The sequence below is a fragment of the Athene cunicularia genome, assembly GCF_003259725.1.
Source record: "Athene cunicularia isolate RWA chromosome 13 unlocalized genomic scaffold, athCun1 chr13_part1, whole genome shotgun sequence".
Lineage (NCBI taxonomy): Eukaryota > Metazoa > Chordata > Aves > Strigiformes > Strigidae > Athene > Athene cunicularia.
Window position 1 is genome coordinate 12954665 of NW_020799117.1, and position 12363 is coordinate 12967027.

Genomic DNA, 12363 nt, shown 5'->3' on the forward strand with positions numbered 1-12363 from the left:
TGACAACTTGTATCATCAGGAAGCCAGAGGACAATGTCATTAAAGATTTTTTTTTTGCCATTTGCATATGTATTAAAATATCCAACTTCTATTAACTAAAAAGTGTGCATCATACTTCTCTTGGAAGATACACATTTTGCCTAGCAGTATTGTAATGGTACTCTGAAAAAGATGATGTTTGTGAAAAGCTATTGACTACCCTGTCTCAGAAAGAGGATTTTGCATATGCAGTAAACACAACAGGAATGTATGCTTTGCAATAACCATGTATTAATTATATCTCATAAAACCTAAGGCCACCATTCATGTTTCAAAAGCCTCATTTATTTTCTTCTTGCTGCATTTAATCAGTGAATGAAACTGTCACCAGTGCTAAGATTAGTGCTACATTTCTGCCCCAAATATCTTCTGCGAAGTCAGTGTGCTCATGATTTAGCTTACATTGTGGTAAGATTTCACAGGTAGCCCTTGCTACTATGAGGATGTGAACACATCTGGAAACTAGAGAGAAGCAGGGTCATTCCTTATTCCTCTTGTTGGGAGAAGCGTTAAAAGGCATATTGGGCCAGCCTAGACAGAAGGAGTCCTTTCCAAGTACAGATTTCAACATGTTTGAGTGGTTCAGCATATCAGAGACAAACTACCGTATACTTATCTGTCTCAAGTCCTCTCAGGCAGGCCTATGCTGCTTTTTTTTTTTTTTTTTTTTCTTTTATATGTATCATACTATAGCGGGAATGCATAGGCATGCTTATACAAGAGGTGAACTTTCTTATTAAGACATATCTTAAACAAGAAACAAATCAGGGGGAAGATATAAAATCCAGCATGCAGTTGGTAAAATTTGGCATTTTTATCCCCAAATGTTTTGAGCTTATCTTCTATTTGTGAGTACTGCAATGGTAAGCCAGCAAATGTATTTAGGAAATATTTCCCTTTATTGGACATCCTTGAATTGACAATGGTTAGAGCTCCTCTCGATTCTTTATAGATAGCCTATACGATTAACATCCTCCCTGTGATTGCTAATCTCATCCAACGCTGAAGAAAACTTTATATCATGGAAACAGTCTGCATTAGAAAGCCGTGCCAATGCTAATAACGAGGAAGGATTAGTTGTGACATACTTCACAAGTATTCTTTTTAAATGCTGTCTCTTGTATTCAAATAAGGTATTGTTGATCGTAAGAAAAAGCTCATCAGAAAGCAATAAGAAAACAACTATTTTCTTTTGAGGTTACCTCATTCCTACCAAACAACAGGCGCACCTGCAGATCTCTGCATCCCAGACTTCAGAAGCTGGAGAGAGAAAGCCTGCCTCTCCTGCATATGCACAAAAACTTTTACACAATCCTGCCTCATGTGCCATTTATTAAAGGAGATGATAGATCCTCATTAAAAGAAAAGTAATCCTGCTCGTAGGCATATGTAAAAACAACTTCAGAAGCTAGCAATACAAAGCAATAACTTTCAGAGCTATCAAAGACAGACCAGGTCTATGCCTCGTTTTCAAAGGTTGGTTGGGTATTTCTGAAAATTTGACTTCAAGGAAAAATTTCAGACAGGGTGGAGATTATTTCCAAAAATCAATACTGTGAGAAAATACCATGGTAACACTTAAATGCAGATGTGTGCATTATCAAGAACTATAACTTGGAAATGTCCTTCCAAGTTTTCACCTCATATTTTCATTGCTACATTGCCTGTAAGGCAAGAAGGCATTAAAGAACACAAATCCCCTCTAATACTTTATTCCATTATTCCAAAACTTTTATTGTACTTCCTAATTGAAAGCAGCAGCAATTTTTCTTCCTGATGCCCTCCCTATATGGACAATGTGGCATCCATTCAAAAGAGCCATTCTGGGGAAGGTTTGGCTGGAGAGATGAACATTACCAAGTGAGCTGAGTATTATAGAAATTTCAACCACAAACTTCTTTATCTGCTTAAAAATTATCTGCTAGGAAGCTCTTTCATTTTTTGGTGATAATATATAGAAATTCCTCCTCATTCACATAATTTCAGAGAAAATATTTTGTGTTTAAGATTAATGGAAAAGGGAAAGGAGATTAGGAAGAATGAGGAAGGCAATTACATTGATTATCAGGATACAGACCACAGCCTAAAATTATGCTGTAACATTTTGTCTTAGAGAACTAACACTTGCAGTATGAACGAAAGTTGCTAGAAATGAAAGAGGAGCTCCAAAGAACTGCCTCATTCAAAAGAAGCTGGTCATTGCAGACTATTGTAATTCAACTGACAAGAGAAATTTATTATGGACTGACAATTACATAATGTTTTTGAGTGCAAGTTTGTGTTTTTTTTCAGGATAAACAGAAAAGAGCTTTTCGTAAATCTAATGCATTAGACCACAGGGCTTCACTATTCTATTATTGTATTACATTGACACGTTTTTCATGTCTTGGCTAGACTGTCTTTCCTTAGGGAATAAATCCAAAAATCTTGCAATAATAGGTTAATTATAAGACTCTTTCCTGAGGACAGACTAGATTTCAGCGCCTGATGCAGAACTTTCCTTTAGCTTGAGCAGTGCGGAGGCATGTTCAGGCAGCACAATCTTCTGCAGGGCTGCAGCTGTGTTACTAAGACTGGTTTCAAAATAGATGTGCTCTCAGCATATGCTGACATACAGGTCATACAGACAAGGATGATTATCAGATATTATTCAAGAAGGAAATTTCCAACTTGCAAACAGTAATGCTGGATGCTGTGTTTAGCTTTGTTCTGCGAATAAGAAGCTTGCTCTGGTCTCCCATATTACATGCTCATTTAAATAAAGAGCTAGACTAAAATTATCTGGTTAGCTGCAATGAGTATTATTGCTGCCAGCATGCCCAAATACTACAGTGATCTATTCTTGCTACATTTGGGCCCACTGCACTTTTCTTGAGTGTAGGCAGAAGAAGCTTCTGCATCTTTACCACCTTCCAAAATGGTAAGTACATTTGCTCTACTCACACCTTCAGCTCTGGTGTGAGGTGACTTGCACAGAGCTTTTACAAATCCAGAAAGGCAAGGTGTTACTTGAAGATGTCAGATTGAAAGGGCAACGAGGTCTGTGGTATTCAGGACTTTGAGTGAGGTGTTCTTGAGGTTTCTCTTACAAGTTAGTGCCCAGACATAGACAGTGAATTCCCATATATATCCTAAAAATGTTTTACCTGCATATATATATTTTCAAACAAGTAAATGTTGTTCTAGACACAAGGCTCAGGCTTCAGGACAGTGCAGAAGTAAGAGTGGTCATTATAAGGAAGAGTTAAAACTACACATCCTGACATGTATGTAGTTTTGAGGATGGACATGAAGGAACTGTTCTAAATACAGTTCAGTTTAAATAATATTAAAAAAAATATTCTATGCCACATGAACACACATTGGCCTAAACAAAACTGTACACAACACAAAGGCATGTGTCAATATCACTGGCCTTTGGAAACAGCCTCCATGTAAGTTCTTATGTACAGGCAAACATTAAATTCTTTCTTTGTTCATAGAAGAAAGGATAGTTCATAAAGGTCATAAGGGAACAAGTAAAATAAAAACGTTCCAGACCTCCCTCCCTCCTGAGCTCTAGAAAACTACATCTCTATTCTTTCCACACTCTGGTTATTTGAAAAGAAAATCCAGATAAGGAAATGGAAAGATGCATATGCTACACTGCCACACTCATTTCATTTGTCATATAGCTCCAGCTCAACTCTGCTTCTTGGTAGACATCAAGTTCTGCATCTGAGGACTCTGCCTTGTTTATCTATGAAAACACTTAAGATACCAGTAATCAGAGAAAGCAGCAGTAACCTGTATCACCAGGTTTCTACAGTTCTGACAACTCTCCACTGTGGGGAAAGGTCCATCTTTAAGGATTTAAGAATTTTGGGCCCAGTTATTAATTTTCATCTTTCATTTGGGCCCAAAACAGTCAGTCTAAAAACAGTAGTTAAGTACAGACTGCAATAAACCCTCCAAAACATAAATTAAGCATGACTACAGAAACTCTGCCTGAGTAAATACATTTCCACAGCACGCCCAACCCAGGTGCCAAGCAGAATAGCTATTTGCTAAGCCATCTCCGCCCAGATCCTGGAGAAAGAGAAAGCACAGAGAGACAGGTATGCCAGGGGGGGAGTCAAGTCAAGGTGAGGTTAAGCCAAAGTTAGACAAATTGTAGACCCAAATTGTAGACCCACTGTACTGGAAGCTCGTTTAATCAGAAAAGGTTTACTTAGTAAACTGCAAATATACACATCTGGCCCAGCAGCAGCTGTCTCTTGTTTTTCTGAATATATCACATGAGAAGAATTCTCATTGCTGCAGGTTGGGGAAATTTTCCCTTGTGCTCTCATCTGGTTATTCACAAATCTTTTGAGTTTGCTATTGCAAAGGAGACTCATATCTGTTTCAGTCCAATGTATGCCTCTAGTTCTCTGAGTGGTCCTGCACGCTACTTAATTAGAAGACCATGTATTTCAAACTCCATCAGTGGCAGAATTTAGTTGCATTTTAGCCCAGAAATGAGGACACCAAAATTAGAGCAATTGTCTGAATAATAATTTTTTTTGTTTGTTCCACTTAATATTCAAAATCAAAGTGAAGTGGCCTTTAAAAGACAATCTAATATTTATAGCGTGTATGATTATAAAGCACTTATGATCAAAATTATGTTGCAGATGTTCATGTGGGAACTCAGCAATGCTGAAAAAGTCCAAAAGGAAGCAGAAAAATTGAAAATAAATTGGAAACTGACCAGAAGATCCTTTATATGTAAAAACCTTTTATGCAACTATGTTTTTGTCAGAATGTGCTGACTCTAATTTCAGTTCTCCAGATCCGAATATTAAACTAAAGTGCCTCAAAGAGAATAGTTACTTATTTATATGAAATGGAAAGAAAAAACAGACAGGCTAAAACAACTGCCAATTCAGTAGGGCACAGTTCCATGTCTATCAAAGATCAAGGGAAAGCTTAATCAGGATGTAATCACACAGTATTGTTGAAGGCATGTCCAGTAACACCTGTGCTGGTGAACTCGGTATGTGCACAGGATAAAGTTGTTCTGCTTCAGTCAGGAGTGATGTTTTTCAGGCCTTTTTGAAAGAATGACATGAAAATGCTTTCAGTCCAGAAAGGTATTCCTGGCAGTAGTGCGTCACATTGAGAGCATCAGGAGAACTGAGAGGACCATGTCAGCTAGTGGAGGACAGTGCTAGGTTAAGATGCAGGTAACTGATCTCCCTTCTCAGCCACAGGTTTCCTTGGCCTCTAAGACCACCACAAATTTCCATATAAGAATCTGAGCATAAAATGCATAATAACACGTATACTTGTGAAATGCTTCTTGGAAGCATTAACTCATTTTTGAAAACAGTAGTAAGATTTCCTTCAATCCTATCTTTTCTTTCCTCCTATACTCTTTCCTCCTATACTCCCACAGGCTAAGGAAACTTGGATGCACATTTTTGCATTTAATTAAACTAGGTAGATAAAATAGGATAACACAAAAGAAATCATTTTATAAGACCACAACAAAATAGTATAGTACAACAGTTCACTTGTTGATAGGGTATTTCCCCCCAATCCCATGTAAATAAAATCTAAAAGACTAAAATTTACAATATGCCCAGTCAAGGTTAGTTTTACTAGAAAGGTATCTAACCACCTTATTCTATCTATATCTCATTTCCTCTGTGATCTTTCTCTTTCCTCCATCAGGTCACAGAGATATCACATTAACCTTAGGAAATGCCACCTTGTCCCAAAGAAAATAAGTCACTTGACAGGCAGCCAGCTTGGGCAGCAGTGACAGGGGGAAGGCGGGAGAGGACAGGGGTACGGGGTAAACTGCTCCACTCACACTGCAAATTATTATGGGTTCCTAAAACTAGTTAAAATTATTCTGGCTCTTTCTAAAGCAAGAAATCAGGGAGCAGTGGCCTACAGGCAATGTTCCACAGAGATGAAGGGATATTACATTTGTGCTGTGAGGTGACTCAAGCCAGACCTTTTGCAAGGGAACAGTGATTATTAAGTAATCTTGAGAAACTTCACATCCTATTCCCACAGAAAAATACATAACCAAAGCAAGAGAAATTAACCCAGTCACTTCAGAAACTATATATTTGCAGAATATCAGATGTATTGTAGTGAGGTAGCACAAGCAGAGACTCAAAAGTACATTAAAAAAGTATGCTCTAGAAAAATCTCAGAAAAATGAATTTTACCCCATTTACTCAGGCTGCAATTAGAGAAAATAGTGATTATATTTAAATATCAGCACTATTAAGCAGAACTGGGACAGACCTGATGAAGCATCTCTTTGTTATTCAGCAGTGCAGTTCTTTTGTAAAATTAGGGAAGGCAAAGACTTGCCAAGAAAAATGGGCTGACGGGAAACATAAAGCTGTAATGCTCCATGTCGTGACTATTTTGGGCCTAACAGAGACATTACCCTAACTGAGCATCTCCTCACGCTGGGTACAGATACTTCCTTGCCAGAATCTCTCAGGAGCACAGACACAGAATCCAAACTTACTCTCCCAAACTATGTTCCAGCTCTATGTTTCTAGCAAGGTTTAACACAAAATCTGTTATAAGGAAACGAACAGTAAGTTTAGGCAAATTCTTATTTCTGCTCTGAAATCTCATATGAAACCTTAAGGTAAAAAGCAAACATATGCATCTGTCATCCTGGCTTGCTTTTTTGTTGCTTTGCATCTTGTGCAGTCATTTATGTGAATGCAAAATCATCATGATAACGAGCAATCAGTTGACTGATTCAAAAAATTGGGAGGCAGAGTGGAATACAAGTGATATCAGAATAGCAAGCGTTAAGACTGAAACCAAAAGGAATTTAAGAAATCTATTTCCAAACCAGAGCTTCACTTGCTACTGGTTACAACATCTGAGACCACATTATCATAACCTGTGTTGTTACTTACTACCTATCCAATGGAGATGAGGAAATTTTAATTTTGCTCGAGATTGCTTAAGTCTGAAATGTACCCTTAAAGCAGAATGATAAGTATCAAACTCTGAATATGTTCTGAAGAATTGCCTTAAATGAGCAACACCCATACTTTTCTGCTTTAATTTCTAAAGTATCCAAGAAACTGTTTAAGAACCTAAATTCTAACACATGAAAAAGCTGTTTTGTTCACCCATCCTGAGGGCTATTTGTTTGGTTTTGGCACACGAGAACGTTATACTATCATAAACACTGGCACAAAATTCAGGTTTTAATTACTACGTAATTAAAAAGCAAAACATGAAGTGTACAGTCACTCTGATGATCTGTAGCCAAGGCTTGTTTCAACAAAAAGGGCAAATATTTTTTGCTTGCTTTAAATTATGATGGTGGCTGACTTCTGATGCAAACTGAAAGACTGGTTATTCAAAGTACCCCATTTAATTATAATTCAAAGCAGATGACATTCAAAGTCAAACACGACAGAAATTGTTAGTAAGCATAAACTCTATTTGAGTCTGATATATAAATGACTTCATTCTAGGTTGACTTTTTACGTACAGTAGTTTATGCTGAAATTGTATTAGGTCGTGAATCTGGTTTTGAGTCAAAGGAAAAGAAGTTCTTATCATCCTCTTCTTGCTCATTCTGTTAGCACAAGAGACTTGCAGCCAATTCTTCCTAACAAAATCTGAAGTGTTACAATTGGTCCCACAGAGTGTATGAGAGAGCTTCTCTACCACTGCATCCAAAGACTGTTTTTCTGAGCTGTGCGTTACTAAAGTGATTTCAAGCTGACTTTTTTGTTTTTAAAAGCACCTGATTGTAATTTATATCTTCATCTGAAGTTGATTACAACCTGCTGTTACATGTGGTACTTGACTCAGTCATCTCCAGTTATTAACTGAGCTAGGTTTAGCTATAACCCTGAGTGGATGATGGAAACCGTAATTGTTTAACAGCTTTGTTTTGAACAGGCTATACTATGAGCCCATGAAGTAGTGTGCCTAACTTCCTGGAATTTTGATCATTAATTAGTTACCTTATGTAAGCCCAGCTGACCTGTTGAAAACAATGTAATTTCTTTACCTGTAAATTCAGAGAGACAGATTGAAACCCTTAAATTGTGTTCCTTCTTGTTTTTCTATTTCTTAAGTATTTTCTCTGAGTGCCCTCGGTGTTTATCCTGCTATTCTTTCTCATCACATCAGCATATACTGAAGTTATAAGTATCATAGGGTTCTGGGAGTTACATTCTCTGACATAAAGGTGTGACATTCATAGGCTGCCTGTAATGGCTAACTGGCACCACTGCTTGAGTGGGTGAAGATTCTAACATGACCACTGCAATCTAGAGGTTTTTTTACAGTGGTCTAAACTAGCAGCTACTGCACAGCAATTTTACTGTTTTCCTTAGCAGTCAGAAGACAAACTCAGCAAAATCATCTCTTTCTGTAGCCAGTACACCATCTTTTCATTCATCAGTGTGCTGCAGCACCTCAAGACGTAGTTTGTTACTGTATCATGTGAATTCCATAAAAGAAAATGTTTTCAGGAGTAAGTTCCCCTTGAACAAAGACCATAGGTCACGTTGGTCAATCTTGCCATTACACAATAGTCTAACTAATCTGTAATATCTGAGCACTTTTTTCAGGGAACACTAGTATAAAAGACAATATATATACACCCTAGAAACCTTGTTCACAAAAGCTAATGGTGCAGTCTTTAAAAGGAGCTGCATTTCCACTGGTAAGAGGAAAGGCACCTGTTTTTAAAACTGGTGTCAGAGTTCCTTGTTTTGTAGCTGTCTGGGGCATGAGATTGCATACCCTGATCTCCTATTAACACTGACCATTACTTTTATCAAATTGTTCCTGTATTGAGTATAAGTTTGTACTTGATGGAATTGTTAATTAACTAAGACCAAGAAATAAAGTAGGTTTCTCTCCTGAAAACATATTTTCCTTAATTTAATAAAATATGGGTATATAGCATATATAGACACATTCAGGGTGATTTCCTACAGTAATTTGAAAGGAACAAAACCAATTTTGAGACTGTCATGCAGGAAGTTTCACTTTTTGCTAGCAACAAACAAAGAGCTTTGCCAGCTGGTGCTGATGGTTCATGGGATTAGTGGTGCAACATGAGGCACCACTTCTTCCAAAGAGATCTGTCACATGCTATGATGTGTATAGATGGCTACCCAAAGAACAGCAGCACAGATGCTAAGATTGCAAAAGGAGATGTACTTTAGTGATTTTTCAGCACAGAGTCATGACAAGGGGTTTGCACAACCCTAGCTAATCACCCAAGACCTACCTTTGTCACACCTGGGAGAGGGTTTTGCAGATGTGGTTCCTTTGTTGCCCAGATCCTGGACATAGCTAAGCATATCTTGGATTCATCCATGTTCCCTTGACTAGATTTCCTTTTAACAGAAACCACAGTGTACTGTCAAGTCTGATTTGCTCTCAAACCTTGCAGCTGGGAAGTACTTTTGGTTATCTCTGTTCAAATGAAGCCCTGAGACCCCGTTACTGGATTAGAGATGAAAGTCCACAACTGAACTGGTAACTAGTCACAGCTTCAATAAACAGGCAGAGTGTTCAAATATTGAATGATGCTGTATCCAACAGACTGTCTCTGATCAACATAAGAACAGGATAAGAAATAGTTTACCAGCTATTTTAAAGCCCTTTGTCCATTTTGCAATCATTAACTAGGTAACCATTGTAAAGATTTGGTGATGTAAATGAACCACCCATTTTGCAAACAGGAAAATGGCTTAGTGTCACAGCAAGGACAAAAATTCAGGAACAGCTGCCTCAGCCTTACACTCCATCCCAACAGGATTTCACCGTGCAGAGAGAGACACTGAGCAAGTAAAACTGCACTATGTTTGGTTAACCCACATCAGCGGGGTAACTTGTAAGTCACAGAGACTGGCAAATTCATGGAAGTATTTTTAAGGGGCACAATACTTTAAAGGCAAATAGCAGAGAATGTGGATTCAGGACTCTATTTCCTGGGGTTTTTTTTTTGGTTTTTTTTTTTTCTCTTCTGTGTTTGCATGGTTTAGTTTTGCAGGCCACTCCCATTTTAAAAGAAAGATTAACACATTACTTTGCCCCAATTGCACATGTAACAGCATTAAAGTAGGTCAGTGCCATTTATTAGAAACAAATGAATGTTTTCATGCAAGCATATACTTCCATTTGTCATGTTGACCCTAGGGAAAAATTCTGCAGATTTTAACAGAAATAAGACACTTCTCCACTGATTTAGATCTTGAACACAAATTCATTAAAACCTTTCCTTTTTTCTTAATGGACCTAGAAGAGGTCCTTCCTGAACTGTAGAAACTAAAAGAATTTCCTCTGAGCTACATGGTGTTAAGAAGCAAACAAAAAATAGTAAGAATCTTTCCTTTTATGTGGTGTGTAAGAGTAGAAACAGAAATAGATACATGTTTTTTGTAAGTTTACTAGTTGCTCACAGCCCAGATTATTTTTTTCATTATGCAGCACTGCAGAGATTAACAGGAGAACAGGCGCAAAGGCAGTAGATGACTGACACGGCACATTGAAGATGAGCAGAAGAACTGCCTAAGAAAAAACCCATAGATACCTCTACTGAAAATATCTCCACTCAGTCTGTATCAGGCAGCAAGTGCGATATAAACAGAGCAAAGACAACTCTTTAAGTAGCAATGTATTTATTTTACAACCTGCCCACCCTGCCTGCCTGCTTCCTCTATTAGAGCACTTTGCTGTACACATGAAGAGTTCTCCTGGAGGCAGTTACATTTATGAACTGTTAGCTCTCTGCTCGCCTTGCAGCCAGCAGCAACACAACCATCATTCACTCCGAGGAAAAGGGAATCGGGTGAAGAAAAACGACTCTCCCCAAATGTCCTCATAAATTCACATGGAGAAATAACCACACAGCACTACCCAAAACCTTTAGTTTTATTAATGGCAGGAAGGCAGTATTTCTATCCAATAAATCTTTTTAGCTTCACCTACTGGTCAAAATGGAAGACACACCATTTCGGCCAATTCTACTAACCTTGTTATTACAGGTCCTGCAAAATATTAAATCATGTAATCTGGTTCACAGGACTGCCTGCTGGCAGAAATATGCTCTCAGAGAACAAATAAGTAACATGGGTGGTTGAGCACCAACACTTCTCCCCATGCTCAAGTACAACTCCAGTGGCCCTGAGGAGGGTAGTTGTATAAACAAATGGGGAAAAAAAAAGAAATCTGAACATAACCTGAAACCTGAATGAAACCTACAGTAGAGTGGGCTATAATTAAATGACAACAGTGTTGGAGCACTGGACCAGAATAGTGATCTCAACAATACATATTGACTGGATGGGCAGCGTTGTCTACGCTGTTCCTTTCTTGTTGGATGTTTTTGCCTGTCTATAGCATGGCGACAATATTTACCATCCCACAAATATGTTTTCAGGCTATCAACCTTATTAACAGCCAGGTGATCCAAGTATTACAGGAACAACAGGCAGATCTTGTAGCTGAACTGGCTTCAGTGCAGCTGTTTCATCACTAGGGGAAATTACCTGAACCCTACACATTTAAAAATTAATAAATCCCTTAGCAGCTGTACCACAGTCCTAACTGCAGAGCTGAAAGACCTAGACCTCAGGCCTATGAGAGACTGTGTGTGGTTATTAGTACGTGTGTTTTGTGGATACGAAATGACTGACACATGCTGTGTCAGGAGCCAGGGAGAGCACTGTCACTGTCTTTTGCAGTTTGTCTAAAGAAAAAAGAAAAACATACCACATTCAAACTGAAGGTGAACCAGTTCATGAGCCAAGTGCATGATTTAGGTGCCCATCAAATATTTCATGATGTATTAAATATAACAGAGTAACTTTTCAAAAATAAGTGCAGATGGAGCAGTGATTCCACATCTCTTCTGACTGGATTTTCCAGACTTCCACTATTTGTCACTGTTAAGCAAAGTCAGTTGTGCCTTTGAACTGAACTGCATCGTAAAGGGGCCAGGGGCAGAGGGACTCCTCATAACAAGAATCAGAGTGAACAAAACCAGCTTTACCGCCCAGCTTTGCACGACTATGCTGTAGGCAATATGTTTCTTTTTAGCCTGTATGTAAAGGGAAGCATGTGCAGTCATGGTATCAGTCTGCTCATCATTACCCTTTTTCTTCTCCAGCAAGGAATTTTGAATCAAATTCAAATTCAAAGACATTAACACTCCACAACTTTTGTGAAAACAAGCAGCCAGGCTATGGAGAGACATCCAAGGTAGCCTTCCCCAAATGAAGGGCTGTGGTGCAAGTGCAGTCGTGATACTCTGCAGTGGCCAATACCGCCAGGAGA

At 38.3% G+C, this 12363-nt stretch overlaps 1 protein-coding gene across 1 annotated transcript in view; it reads right to left on the reverse strand.

Moving 5' to 3' along the window:
• ATP10B (ATPase phospholipid transporting 10B (putative)) overlaps positions 1 to 12363 on the reverse strand; it is a 158108-nt gene that overhangs the window by 60024 nt on the left and 85721 nt on the right. The window lies entirely within an intron of this gene.